This window comes from Larus michahellis, chromosome 16 (assembly GCF_964199755.1).
Source record: "Larus michahellis chromosome 16, bLarMic1.1, whole genome shotgun sequence".
Lineage (NCBI taxonomy): Eukaryota > Metazoa > Chordata > Aves > Charadriiformes > Laridae > Larus > Larus michahellis.
This window is the reverse complement of record NC_133911.1, coordinates 147,677-161,674: the sequence shown is the minus strand read 5'-3', so window position 1 is coordinate 161,674 and position 13,998 is coordinate 147,677.

Genomic DNA, 13,998 nt, shown 5'->3' with positions numbered 1-13,998 from the left:
CAAAACCACCCTTTCCCACTTGGCACCGTGCCAGGCACAAAAATGGCCATATGTCTGGAGATTGGTCCCACGCCCAAAGAGCCAGCAGGGAAAACTATGCCTTGTTCTAAAGCTCTTTGGGAACCGCTTGCGTAGCCCCACACACCTGCGGGCTGCAGGCTTTCCTGGGGCCTTCAGCCTCAAAACCACCCTTTCCCACTTGGCGCAGCGCCAGGCACAAAAATGGCCATATCTGGGGATTGGTCCCACGCCCAAAGAGCCAGCAGGGAAAACTATGCCTTCTTCTAAAGATTTTGGGAACCACTTGCGTAGCCCCACACACCTGGGGGCTGCAGGCTTTCCTGTTGCCTTCAGCCTCAAAACCACCCTATCCCACTTGGTGCAGCGCCAGGTATAAAAATGGCCATATGTCTGGAGACCGGTTCCACGCCCAAAGAGCCAGCAGGGAAAACTATGCCTTGTTCTAAAGCTCTTTGGGAACCGCTTGCGTAGCCCCACACACCTGGGGGCTGCAGGCTTTCCTGCTGCCTTCAGCCTCAAAACCACCCTTTCCCACATGGCGCCACGCCAGGCGCAAAAATGGCCATATGTCTGTAGATTGGTCCCACGCCCAAAGAGCCAGCAGGGAAAACTATGCCTTGTTGTAAAGCTCTTTGGGAACCGCTTGCGTAGCCCCACACACCTGGGGGCTGCAGGCTTTCCTGGGGCCTTCAGCCTCAAAACCACCCTTTCCCACTTGGCGCAGCGCCAGGCACAAAAATGGCCATATGTCTGGAGATTGGTCCCACAGCCAAAGAGCCAGCAGGGAAAACTATGCCTTGTTGTAAAGCTCTTTGGGAACCGCTTGCGTAGCCCCACACACCTGGGGGCTGCAGGCTTTCCTGCTGCCTTCAGCCTCAAAACCACCCTTTCCCACTTGGCGCCGCGCCAGGCACAAAAATGGCCATATGTCTGGAGATTGGTCCCACGCCCAAAGAGCCAGCAGGGAAAACTATGCCTTGTTCTAAAGCTCTTTGGGAACCGCTTGCGTAGCCCCACGCACCTGGGGGCTGCAGGCTTTCCTGCTGCCTTCAGCCTCAAAACCACCCTATCCCACTTAGCGCAGCGCCAGGCACAAAAATGGCCATATGTCTGGAGATTGGTCCCACGCCCAAAGAGCCAGCAGGGAAAACTATGTCTTCTTCTAAAGCTCTTTGGGAACCGCTTGCGTAGCCCCACACACCTGGGGGCTGCAGGCTTTCCTGCTGCCTTCAGCCTCAAAACCACCCTTTCCCACTTGGCGCCGCGCCAGGCACAAAAATGGCCATATGGCTGGAGATTGGTCCCACGCCCAAAGAGCCAGCAGGGAAAACTATGCCTTGTTCTAAAGCTCTTTGGCAACCGCTTGCGTAGCCCCACACACCTGGGGGCTGCAGGCTTTCCTGCTGCCTTCAGCCTCAAAACCACCCTTTCCCACTTGGCGCCACGCCAGGCACAAAAATGGCCATATGTCTGGAGATTGGTCCCACGCCCAAAGAGCCAGCAGGGAAAACTATGCCTTCTTCTAAAGCTCTTTGGGAACCGCTTGCGTAGCCCCACACACCTGCGGGCTGCAGGCTTTCCTGCTGCCTTCAGCCTCAATAGCACCCTTTCCCACTTGGCGCCGCGCCAGGCACAAAAATGGCCATAAGTTTGGAGATTGCTCCTATGCCCAAAGAGCCAGGAGGGAAATATATGCCTTGTTGTAAAGCTCTTTGGGAACCGCTTGCGTAGCCCCACACACCTGGGGGCTGCAGGCTTTCCTGTTGCCTTCAGCCTCAAAACCACCCTTTCCCACTTGGCGCAGCGCCAGGCACAAAAATGGCCATATGTCTGGAGATTGGTCCCACGCCCAAAGACCCAGCAGGGAAAACTATGCCTTGTTCTAAAGCTCTTTGGGAACCGCTTGCGTAGCCCCACACACCTGGGGGCTGCAGGCATTCCTGCTGCCTTCAGCCTCAAAACCACCCTTTCCCACTTGGCGCAGCGCCAGGCACAAAAATGGCCATATGTCTGGAGATTGGTCCCACGCCCAAAGAGCCAGCAGGGAAAACTATGCCTTGTTCTAAAGCTCTTTGGGAACCGCTTGCGTAGCCCCACATACCTGGGGTCTGCAGGCTTTCCTGCTGCCTTCAGCCTCAAAACCACCCTTTCCCACTTGGCACCGTGCCAGGCACAAAAATGGCCATATGTCTGGAGATTGGTCCCACGCCCAAAGAGCCAGCAGGGAAAACTATGCCTTGTTCTAAAGCTCTTTGGCAACCGCTTGCGTAGCCCCACACACCTGGGGGCTGCAGGCTTTCCTGCTGCCTTCAGCCTCAAAACCACCCTTTCCCTCTTGGCGCCGCGCAAGGCACAAAAATGGCCATATGTCTGGAGATTGGTCCCACGCCCAAAGAGCCAGCAGGGAAAATTATGCCTTGTTCTAAAGTTCTTTGGGAACCGCTTGCGTGGCCCCACACACCTGGGGGCTGCAGGCTTTCCTGCTGCCTTCAGCCTCAAAACCACCCTTCCCCTCTTGGTGCCGCGCCAGGTAAAAAAATGGCCATATGTCTGGAGATTGGTCCCACGCCCAAAGAGCCAGCAGGGAAAACTATGCCTTCTTCTAAAGCTCTTTGGCAACCGCTTGCGTAGCCCCAGAGACCTGGGGGCTGCAGGCATTCCTGCTGCCTTCAGCCTCAAAACCACCCTTTCCCACTTGGCGCCGCGCCAGGCACAGAAATGGCCATATGTCTGGAGATTGGTCCCACGGCCAAAGAGCCAGCAGGGAAAACTATGCCTTCTTCTAAAGCTCTTTGGGAACCGCTTGCGTAGCCCCACACACCTGGGGGCTGCAGGCATTCCTGCTGCCTTCAGCCTCAAAACCACCCTTTCCCACTTGGCGCAGCGCCAGGCACAAAAATGGCCATATGTCTGGAGATTGGTCCCACGCCCAAAGAGCCAGCAGGGAAAACTATGCCTTCTTCTAAAGCTCTTTGGGAACCGCTTGCGTAGCCCCACACACCTGGGGGCTGCAGGCTTTCCTGCTGCCTTCAGCCTCAAAACCACCCTTTCCCACTTGGTGCAGCGCCAGGCACAGAAATGGCCATAAGTCTGGAGATTGGTCCCATGCCCAAAGAGCCAGCAGGGAAAACTATGCCTTCTTCTAAAGCTCTATGGGAACCGCTTGCGTAGCCCCACACACCTGGGGGCTGTAGGCTTTCCTGCTGCCTTCAGCCTCAAAAGCACCCTTTCCCACTTGGCGCCGCGCCAGGCACAAAAATGGCCATATGTCTGGAGATTGGTCCCACGCCCAAAGAGCCAGCAGGGAAAACTATGCCTTGTTCTAAAGCTCTTTGGGAACCGCTTGCGTAGCCCCACACACCTGGGGGCTGCAGGCTTTCCTGGGGCCTTCAGCCTCAAAACCACCCTTTCCCACTTGGCACCGTGCCAGGCACAAAAATGGCCATATGTCTGGAGATTGGTCCCACGCCCAAAGAGCCAGCAGGGAAAACTATGCCTTGTTCTAAAGCTCTTTGGGAACCGCTTGCGTAGCCCCACACACGTGGGGGCTGCAGGCTTTCCTGCTGCCTTCAGCCTCAAAACCACCCTTTCCCACTTGGCGCAGCGCCAGGCACAAAAATGGCCATATGTCTGGAGATTGGTCCCACACCCAAAGAGCCAGCAGGGAAAACTATGCCTTCTTCTAAAGCTTTTGGGAACCACTTGCGTAGCCCCACACACCTGGGGGCTGCAGGCTTTCCTGCTGCCTTCAGCCTCAAAACCACCCTATCCCACTTGGTGCAGCGCCAGGCATAAAAATGGCCATATGTCTGGAGACCGGTCCCACGCCCAAAGAGCCAGCAGGGAAAACTATGCCTTGTTCTAAAGCTCTTTGGCAACCGCTTGCGTAGCCCCACACACCTGGGGGCTGCAGGCTTTCCTGCTGCCTTCAGCCTCAAAACCACCCTTTCCCACTTGGCGCCACGCCAGGCACAAAAATGGCCATATGGCTGGAGATTGGTCCCACGCCCAAAGAGCCAGCAGGGAAAACTATGCCTTGTTCTAAAGCTCTTTGGGAACCGCTTGCGTAGCCCCACACACCTGGGGGCTGCAGGCTTTCCTGCTGCCTTCAGCCTCAAAACCACCCTTTCCCACTTGGCGCAGCGCCAGGCACAAAAATGGCCATATGTCTGGAGATTGGTCCCACGCCCAAAGACCCAGCAGGGAAAACTATGCCTTGTTCTAAAGCTCTTTGGGAACCGCTTGCGTAGCCCCACAGACCTGGGGGCTGCAGGCTTTCCTGCTGCCTTCAGCCTCAAAACCACCCTTTCCCACTTGGCGCCGCGCCAGGCACAAAAATGGCCATAAGTCTGGAGATTGGTCCCACGCCCAAAGAGCCAGCAGGGAAAACTATGCCTTGTTCTAAAGCTCTTTGGGAACCGCTTGCGTAGCCCCACACACCTGGGGGCTGCAGTCTTTCCTGGGGCCTTCAGCCTCAAAACCACCCTTTCCCACTTGGCGCCGCGCCAGGCACAAAAATGGCCATATGTCTGTAGATTGGTCCCACGCCCAAAGAGCCAGCAGGGAAAACTATGCCTTGTTCTAAAGCTCTTTGTGAACCGCTTGCGTAGCCCCACACACCTCGGGGCTGCAGGCTTTCCTGCTGCCTTCAGCCTCAAAACCACCCTTTCCCTCTTGGCGCCGCGCAAGGCACAAAAATGGCCATATGTCTGGAGATTGGTCCCACGCCCAAAGACCCAGCAGGGAAAACTATGCCTTGTTCTAAAGCTCTTTGGGAACCGCTTGCGTAGCCCCACACACCTGGGGGCTGCAGTCTTTCCTGGGGCCTTCAGCCTCAAAACCACCCTTTCCCACTTGGCGCCGCGCCAGGCACAAAAATGGCCATATGTCTGGAGATTGGTCCCACGCCCAAAGAGCCAGCAGGGAAAACTATGCCTTGTTCTAAAGCTCTTTGGGAACCGCTTGCGTGGCCCCACACACCTGGGGGCTGCAGGCTTTCCTGCTGCCTTCAGCCTCAAAACCACCCTTTCCCACTTGGCGCTGCGCCAGGCACAAAACTGGCCATATGTCTGGAGACTGGTCGCATGCCCAAAGAGCCAGCAGGGAAAAACTCTGCCTTCTTCTAAAGCTCTTTGGGAACCGCTTGCGTAGCCCCACACACCTGGGGGCTGCAGGCATTCCTGCTGCCTTCAGCCTCAAATCCGCCCTTTCCCACTTGACGCCGCTCGATGCACAAAAATGGCCATATGTCTGGAGATTGGTCCCACGCCCAAAGAGCCAGCAGGGAAAACTATGTCTTCTTCTAAAGCTCTTTGGGAACCGCTTGCGTAGCCCCACACACACGGGGGCTGCAGGCTTTCCTGCTGCCTTCAGCCTTGTCCTGGTTCCGGTGGGGATAGGGTTAACTTTTCCTGGTATTCCATGCCATGTGAGCCACGCCCACCCTGAGCTGCCGGGGGAGGGGGCAGGAAGTTGCTGCTTAAAAGCGGGCTGGGGCGTCCCGGTCTGGCCGGTCGGCGAGCGGCGGGGAGCGGCGGTTTCGTAATCGCGTTTGTATATTCCCCTATCCGTGTTGTTGTTGTTGTTTGCCTGTTCCCTTTACTGTCCTGTTAAACTGCCTTTGTCCCAACCCAAGAGTCTTGCCTTTTCTTACGATCCTTCCTGTATTAGGAAGGGACGTGCGAGCGGCACGTGGTTCTTTGTTGCCATCTGAGGCTAAACCACGACAGTCCTTTTTGGCGCCCAACGTGGGGCACGAAGGGTTGAGATAACTGGTCATCATGTTGCTTGGTTTGTTCTCATGGCTGTGTTACATAAATTCCTATATGGCTTATGTACTCCCTGCGATGCTGTTTACCATGTCTGGAAGAGGGATGAGGATTATCATTCTGCTGTCCTGTGCGATATCTGTTTATGATATGATAACATCACTGTTCAGACGGTTATTTTGGGGTGTTTATGTGGTTTTGTTGTCCTGTCCGTACATTGGACACCGTCTCTCAGAATTTGTTAATAGTTTCCCCAGCCCTTTTGCCTCCCTTTTCTCCTTCGGGTCAGGTATGACAGCTTTTGAGAATCTTGAATATCCTTGGGATACTCAAACTAGTGTGTTCCTAGTGCTATGTCTCCTGAATACGTTCCAGGTCTTGTTTAGGGTTAAGCGACTATTTAAGACTACCACCCAGAGATCTCCTCCGAGGCTGGATAGTCAGGGGTGGCATGGCATGTGGGAGAGCATGGGCAGGTACCTAGAGAACTACTCGCCTCCAATGGTCTGGGACTTCACCCCTGAACAATTACAGGACCCTGATAAAGTGGTAGAATATTTGAAGGGAAAATGTTGTGGCTATTCTAGAGAGGCACAACTCACCGCGCTGTGCTGGGCCCTGGCCAGTATCTACCAGGCACTGCTCAGAATTATGCAGCACCCTCAAGGGGAAGAGATGGAAACCAGACCGGCAGCCCCTGCGGCGGCCCCTGCGGCTGCTGCAGCCCCTGCGGCGGCCCCTGCGGCTGCTGCAGCCCCTGCGGCGGCCCCTGCGGCTGCTGCAGCCCCTGCGGCAGACACTGCGGCTACTGCAACCCCCGTGGTAGCCACTGCCACTGAACCAGAGAACCAACCCGTGCCGGTATCAGTTGCCCCCATACAGAAGAAGAAGTACACAAAGAAATCAGTTCGCTTAGTAAGAGATGATGATGAACCAGGGCCATCACGAGAGCAGGAGGAAGAGGCAGAACCAGAGATAATTACTCGATCCCTATCCTTGAGTGAGCTGCGGGATATGCGAAAAGATTTCAGCCGACTTTCAGGCGAGCACATTGTCACCTGGCTGCTCCGGTGCTGGGATAATGGGGCCAGTAGCCTGGAATTAGAGGGTAGGGAGGCCAGGCAGCTGGGATCCCTGTCTAGGGAAGGCGGCATTGACAAGGCGATTGGGAAAAAGACCCAAGCCCTCAGCCTCTGGAAACGACTCCTGTCAGGCGTGAGGGAGAGGTACTGTCGTGGTACTATCACGACTATCACTGTCGTGATAGTTAACCCTATCCCCACCGGAACCAGGACAAGCCTCAAAAGCACCCTTTCCAACTTGGCGCCGCGCCAGGCACAAAAATGGCCATATGTCTGGAGATTGGTCCCACGCCCAATGTGCCAGCAGGGAAAACTATGCCTTGTTCTAAAGCTCTTTGGGAACCGCTTGCGTAGCCCCACGCACCTGGGGGCTGCAGGCTTTCCTGCAGCCTTCAGCCTCAAAACCACCCTTCCCCTCTTGGTGCCGCGCCAGGTAAAAAAATGGCCATATGTCTGGAGATTGGTCCCACGCCCAAAGACCCAGCAGGGAAAACTATGCCTTCTTCTAAAGCTCTTTGGGAACCGCTTGCGTAGCCCCAGAGACCTGGGGGCTGCAGGCATTCCTGCTGCCTTCAGCCTCAAAACCACCCATTCCCACTTGGTGCAGCGCCAGGCACAAAAATGGCCATAAGTCTGGAGATTGGTCCCACGCCCAAAGAGCCAGCAGGCAAAACTATGCCTTGTTCTAAAGCTCTTTGGGAACCGCTTGCGTAGCCCCACACACCTGGGGGCTGCAGGCTTTCCTGCTGCCTTCAGCCTCAAAACCACCCTTTCCCACTTGGCGCCACGCCAGGCACAAAAATGGCCATATGTCTGGAGATTGGTCCCACGCCCAAAGAGCCAGCAGGGAAAACTATGCCTTCTTCTAAAGCTCTTTGGCAACCGGTTGCGTAGCCCCAGAGACCTGGGGGCTGCAGGCATTCCTGCTGCCTTCAGCCTCAAAACCACCCTTTCCCACTTGGCGCCGCGCCAGGCACAGAAATGGCCATATGTCTGGAGATTGGTCCCACGCCCAAAGAGCCAGCAGGGAAAACTATGCCTTCTTCTAAAGCTCTTTGGGAACCGCTTGCGTAGCCCCACACACCTGGGGGCTGCAGGCATTCCTGCTGCCTTCAGCCTCAAAACCACCCTTTCCCACTTGGCGCAGCGCCAGGCACAGAAATGGCCATATGTCTGGAGATTGGTCCCACGCCCAAAGAGCCAGCAGGGAAAACTATGCCTTCTTCTAAAGCTCTTTGGGAACCACTTGCGTAGCCCCACACACCTGGGGGCTGCAGGCTTTCCTGCTGCCTTCAGCCTCAAAACCACCCTTTCCCACTTGGTGCAGCGCCAGGCACAAAAATGGCGATAAGTCTGGAGATTGGTCCCATGCCCAAAGAGCCAGCAGGGAAAACTATGCCTTCTTCTAAAGCTCTATGGGAACCGCTTGCGTAGCCCCACACACCTGGGGGCTGTAGGCTTTCCTGCTGCCTTCAGCCTCAAAACCACCCTTCCCCACTTGGCGCCGCGCAAGGCACAAAAATGGCCATATGTCTGGAGATTGGTCCCACGCCCAAAGAGCCAGCAGGGAAAACTATGCCTTGTTCTAAAGCTCTTTGGGAACCGCTTGCGTAGCCCCACACACCTGGGGGCTGCAGGCTTTCCTGGGGCCTTCAGCCTCAAAACCACCCTTTCACACTTGGCACCGTGCCAGGCACAAAAATGGCCATATGTCTGGAGATTGGTCCCACGCCCAAAGAGCCAGCAGGGAAAACTATGCCTTGTTCTAAAGCTCTTTGGGAACCGCTTGCGTAGCCCCAGAGACCTGGGGGCTGCAGGCTTTCCTGCTGCCTTCAGCCTCAAAACCACCCTTTCCCACTTGGCGCAGCGCCAGGCACAAAAATGGCCATATGTCTGGAGATTGGTCCCACGCCCAAAGAGCCAGCAGGGAAAACTATGCCTTCTTCTAAAGCTTTTGGGAACCACTTGCGTAGCCCCACACACCTGGGGGCTGCAGGCTTTCCTGCTGCCTTCAGCCTCAAAACCACCCTTTCCCACTTGGTGCAGCGCCAGGCACAGAAATGGCCATAAGTCTGGAGATTGGTCCCATGCCCAAAGAGCCAGCAGGGAAAACTATGCCTTCTTCTAAAGCTCTATGGGAACCGCTTGCGTAGCCCCACACACCTGGGGGCTGTAGGCTTTCCTGCTGCCTTCAGCCTCAAAAGCACCCTTTCCCACTTGGCGCCGCGCCAGGCACAAAAATGGCCATATGTCTGGAGATTGGTCCCACGCCCAAAGAGCCAGCAGGGAAAACTATGCCTTGTTCTAAAGCTCTTTGGGAACCGCTTGCGTAGCCCCACACACCTGGGGGCTGCAGGCTTTCCTGGGGCCTTCAGCCTCAAAACCACCCTTTCCCACTTGGCACCGTGCCAGGCACAAAAATGGCCATATGTCTGGAGATTGGTCCCACGCCCAAAGAGCCAGCAGGGAAAACTATGCCTTGTTCTAAAGCTCTTTGGGAACCGCTTGCGTAGCCCCACACACGTGGGGGCTGCAGGCTTTCCTGCTGCCTTCAGCCTCAAAACCACCCTTTCCCACTTGGCGCAGCGCCAGGCACAAAAATGGCCATATGTCTGGAGATTGGTCCCACACCCAAAGAGCCAGCAGGGAAAACTATGCCTTCTTCTAAAGCTTTTGGGAACCACTTGCGTAGCCCCACACACCTGGGGGCTGCAGGCTTTCCTGCTGCCTTCAGCCTCAAAACCACCCTATCCCACTTGGTGCAGCGCCAGGCATAAAAATGGCCATATGTCTGGAGACCGGTCCCACGCCCAAAGAGCCAGCAGGGAAAACTATGCCTTGTTCTAAAGCTCTTTGGCAACCGCTTGCGTAGCCCCACACACCTGGGGGCTGCAGGCTTTCCTGCTGCCTTCAGCCTCAAAACCACCCTTTCCCACTTGGCGCCACGCCAGGCACAAAAATGGCCATATGGCTGGAGATTGGTCCCACGCCCAAAGAGCCAGCAGGGAAAACTATGCCTTGTTCTAAAGCTCTTTGGGAACCGCTTGCGTAGCCCCACACACCTGGGGGCTGCAGGCTTTCCTGCTGCCTTCAGCCTCAAAACCACCCTTTCCCACTTGGCGCAGCGCCAGGCACAAAAATGGCCATATGTCTGGAGATTGGTCCCACGCCCAAAGACCCAGCAGGGAAAACTATGCCTTGTTCTAAAGCTCTTTGGGAACCGCTTGCGTAGCCCCACAGACCTGGGGGCTGCAGGCTTTCCTGCTGCCTTCAGCCTCAAAACCACCCTTTCCCACTTGGCGCCGCGCCAGGCACAAAAATGGCCATAAGTCTGGAGATTGGTCCCACGCCCAAAGAGCCAGCAGGGAAAACTATGCCTTGTTCTAAAGCTCTTTGGGAACCGCTTGCGTAGCCCCACACACCTGGGGGCTGCAGTCTTTCCTGGGGCCTTCAGCCTCAAAACCACCCTTTCCCACTTGGCGCCGCGCCAGGCACAAAAATGGCCATATGTCTGTAGATTGGTCCCACGCCCAAAGAGCCAGCAGGGAAAACTATGCCTTGTTCTAAAGCTCTTTGTGAACCGCTTGCGTAGCCCCACACACCTCGGGGCTGCAGGCTTTCCTGCTGCCTTCAGCCTCAAAACCACCCTTTCCCTCTTGGCGCCGCGCAAGGCACAAAAATGGCCATATGTCTGGAGATTGGTCCCACGCCCAAAGACCCAGCAGGGAAAACTATGCCTTGTTCTAAAGCTCTTTGGGAACCGCTTGCGTAGCCCCACACACCTGGGGGCTGCAGTCTTTCCTGGGGCCTTCAGCCTCAAAACCACCCTTTCCCACTTGGCGCCGCGCCAGGCACAAAAATGGCCATATGTCTGGAGATTGGTCCCACGCCCAAAGAGCCAGCAGGGAAAACTATGCCTTGTTCTAAAGTTCTTTGGGAAACGCTTGCGTGGCCCCACACACCTGGGGGCTGCAGGCTTTCCTGCTGCCTTCAGCCTCAAAACCACCCTTTCCCACTTGGCGCTGCGCCAGGCACAAAACTGGCCATATGTCTGGAGACTGGTCGCATGCCCAAAGAGCCAGCAGGGAAAAACTCTGCCTTCTTCTAAAGCTCTTTGGGAACCGCTTGCGTAGCCCCACACACCTGGGGGCTGCAGGCATTCCTGCTGCCTTCAGCCTCAAATCCGCCCTTTCCCACTTGACGCCGCTCGATGCACAAAAATGGCCATATGTCTGGAGATTGGTCCCACGCCCAAAGAGCCAGCAGGGAAAACTATGCCTTCTTCTAAAGCTCTTTGGGAACCGCTTGCGTAGCCCCACACACATGGGGGCTGCAGGCTTTCCTGCTGCCTTCAGCCTTGTCCTGGTTCCGGTGGGGATAGGGTTAACTTTTCCTGGTATTCCATGCCATGTGAGCCACGCCCACCCTGAGCTGCCGGGGGAGGGGGCAGGAAGTTGCTGCTTAAAAGCGGGCTGGGGCGTCCCGGTCTGGCCGGTCGGCGAGCGGCGGGGAGCGGCGGTTTCGTAATCGCGTTTGTATATTCCCCTATCCGTGTTGTTGTTGTTGTTTGCCTGTTCCCTTTACTGTCCTGTTAAACTGCCTTTGTCCCAACCCAAGAGTCTTGCCTTTTCTTACGATCCTTCCTGTATTAGGAAGGGACGTGCGAGCGGCACGTGGTTCTTTGTTGCCATCTGAGGCTAAACCACGACAGTCCTTTTTGGCGCCCAACGTGGGGCACGAAGGGTTGAGATAACTGGTCATCATGTTGCTTGGTTTGTTCTCATGGCTGTGTTACATAAATTCCTATATGGCTTATGTACTCCCTGCGATGCTGTTTACCATGTCTGGAAGAGGGATGAGGATTATCATTCTGCTGTCCTGTGCGATATCTGTTTATGATATGATAACATCACTGTTCAGACGGTTATTTTGGGGTGTTTATGTGGTTTTGTTGTCCTGTCCGTACATTGGACACCGTCTCTCAGAATTTGTTAATAGTTTCCCCAGCCCTTTTGCCTCCCTTTTCTCCTTCGGGTCAGGTATGACAGCTTTTGAGAATCTTGAATATCCTTGGGATACTCAAACTAGTGTGTTCCTAGTGCTATGTCTCCTGAATACGTTCCAGGTCTTGTTTAGGGTTAAGCGACTATTTAAGACTACCACCCAGAGATCTCCTCCGAGGCTGGATAGTCAGGGGTGGCATGGCATGTGGGAGAGCATGGGCAGGTACCTAGAGAACTACTCGCCTCCAATGGTCTGGGACTTCACCCCTGAACAATTACAGGACCCTGATAAAGTGGTAGAATATTTGAAGGGAAAATGTTGTGGCTATTCTAGAGAGGCACAACTCACCGCGCTGTGCTGGGCCCTGGCCAGTATCTACCAGGCACTGCTCAGAATTATGCAGCACCCTCAAGGGGAAGAGATGGAAACCAGACCGGCAGCCCCTGCGGCGGCCCCTGCGGCTGCTGCAGCCCCTGCGGCGGCCCCTGCGGCTGCTGCAGCCCCTGCGGCGGCCCCTGCGGCTGCTGCAGCCCCTGCGGCAGACACTGCGGCTACTGCAACCCCCGTGGTAGCCACTGCCACTGAACCAGAGAACCAACCCGTGCCGGTATCAGTTGCCCCCATACAGAAGAAGAAGTACACAAAGAAATCAGTTCGCTTAGTAAGAGATGATGATGAACCAGGGCCATCACGAGAGCAGGAGGAAGAGGCAGAACCAGAGATAATTACTCGATCCCTATCCTTGAGTGAGCTGCGGGATATGCGAAAAGATTTCAGCCGACTTTCAGGCGAGCACATTGTCACCTGGCTGCTCCGGTGCTGGGATAATGGGGCCAGTAGCCTGGAATTAGAGGGTAGGGAGGCCAGGCAGCTGGGATCCCTGTCTAGGGAAGGCGGCATTGACAAGGCGATTGGGAAAAAGACCCAAGCCCTCAGCCTCTGGAAACGACTCCTGTCAGGCGTGAGGGAGAGGTACTGTCGTGGTACTATCACGACTATCACTGTCGTGATAGTTAACCCTATCCCCACCGGAACCAGGACAAGCCTCAAAAGCACCCTTTCCAACTTGGCGCCGCGCCAGGCACAAAAATGGCCATATGTCTGGAGATTGGTCCCACGCCCAATGTGCCAGCAGGGAAAACTATGCCTTGTTCTAAAGCTCTTTGGGAACCGCTTGCGTAGCCCCACGCACCTGGGGGCTGCAGGCTTTCCTGCAGCCTTCAGCCTCAAAACCACCCTTCCCCTCTTGGTGCCGCGCCAGGTAAAAAAATGGCCATATGTCTGGAGATTGGTCCCACGCCCAAAGACCCAGCAGGGAAAACTATGCCTTCTTCTAAAGCTCTTTGGGAACCGCTTGCGTAGCCCCAGAGACCTGGGGGCTGCAGGCATTCCTGCTGCCTTCAGCCTCAAAACCACCCATTCCCACTTGGTGCAGCGCCAGGCACAAAAATGGCCATAAGTCTGGAGATTGGTCCCACGCCCAAAGAGCCAGCAGGCAAAACTATGCCTTGTTCTAAAGCTCTTTGGGAACCGCTTGCGTAGCCCCACACACCTGGGGGCTGCAGGCTTTCCTGCTGCCTTCAGCCTCAAAACCACCCTTTCCCACTTGGCGCCACGCCAGGCACAAAAATGGCCATATGTCTGGAGATTGGTCCCACGCCCAAAGAGCCAGCAGGGAAAACTATGCCTTCTTCTAAAGCTCTTTGGCAACCGGTTGCGTAGCCCCAGAGACCTGGGGGCTGCAGGCATTCCTGCTGCCTTCAGCCTCAAAACCACCCTTTCCCACTTGGCGCCGCGCCAGGCACAGAAATGGCCATATGTCTGGAGATTGGTCCCACGCCCAAAGAGCCAGCAGGGAAAACTATGCCTTCTTCTAAAGCTCTTTGGGAACCGCTTGCGTAGCCCCACACACCTGGGGGCTGCAGGCATTCCTGCTGCCTTCAGCCTCAAAACCACCCTTTCCCACTTGGCGCAGCGCCAGGCACAAAAATGGCCATATGTCTGGAGATTGGTCCCACGCCCAAAGAGCCAGCAGGGAAAACTATGCCTTCTTCTAAAGCTCTTTGGGAACCACTTGCGTAGCCCCACACACCTGGGGGCTGCAGGCTTTCCTGCTGCCTTCA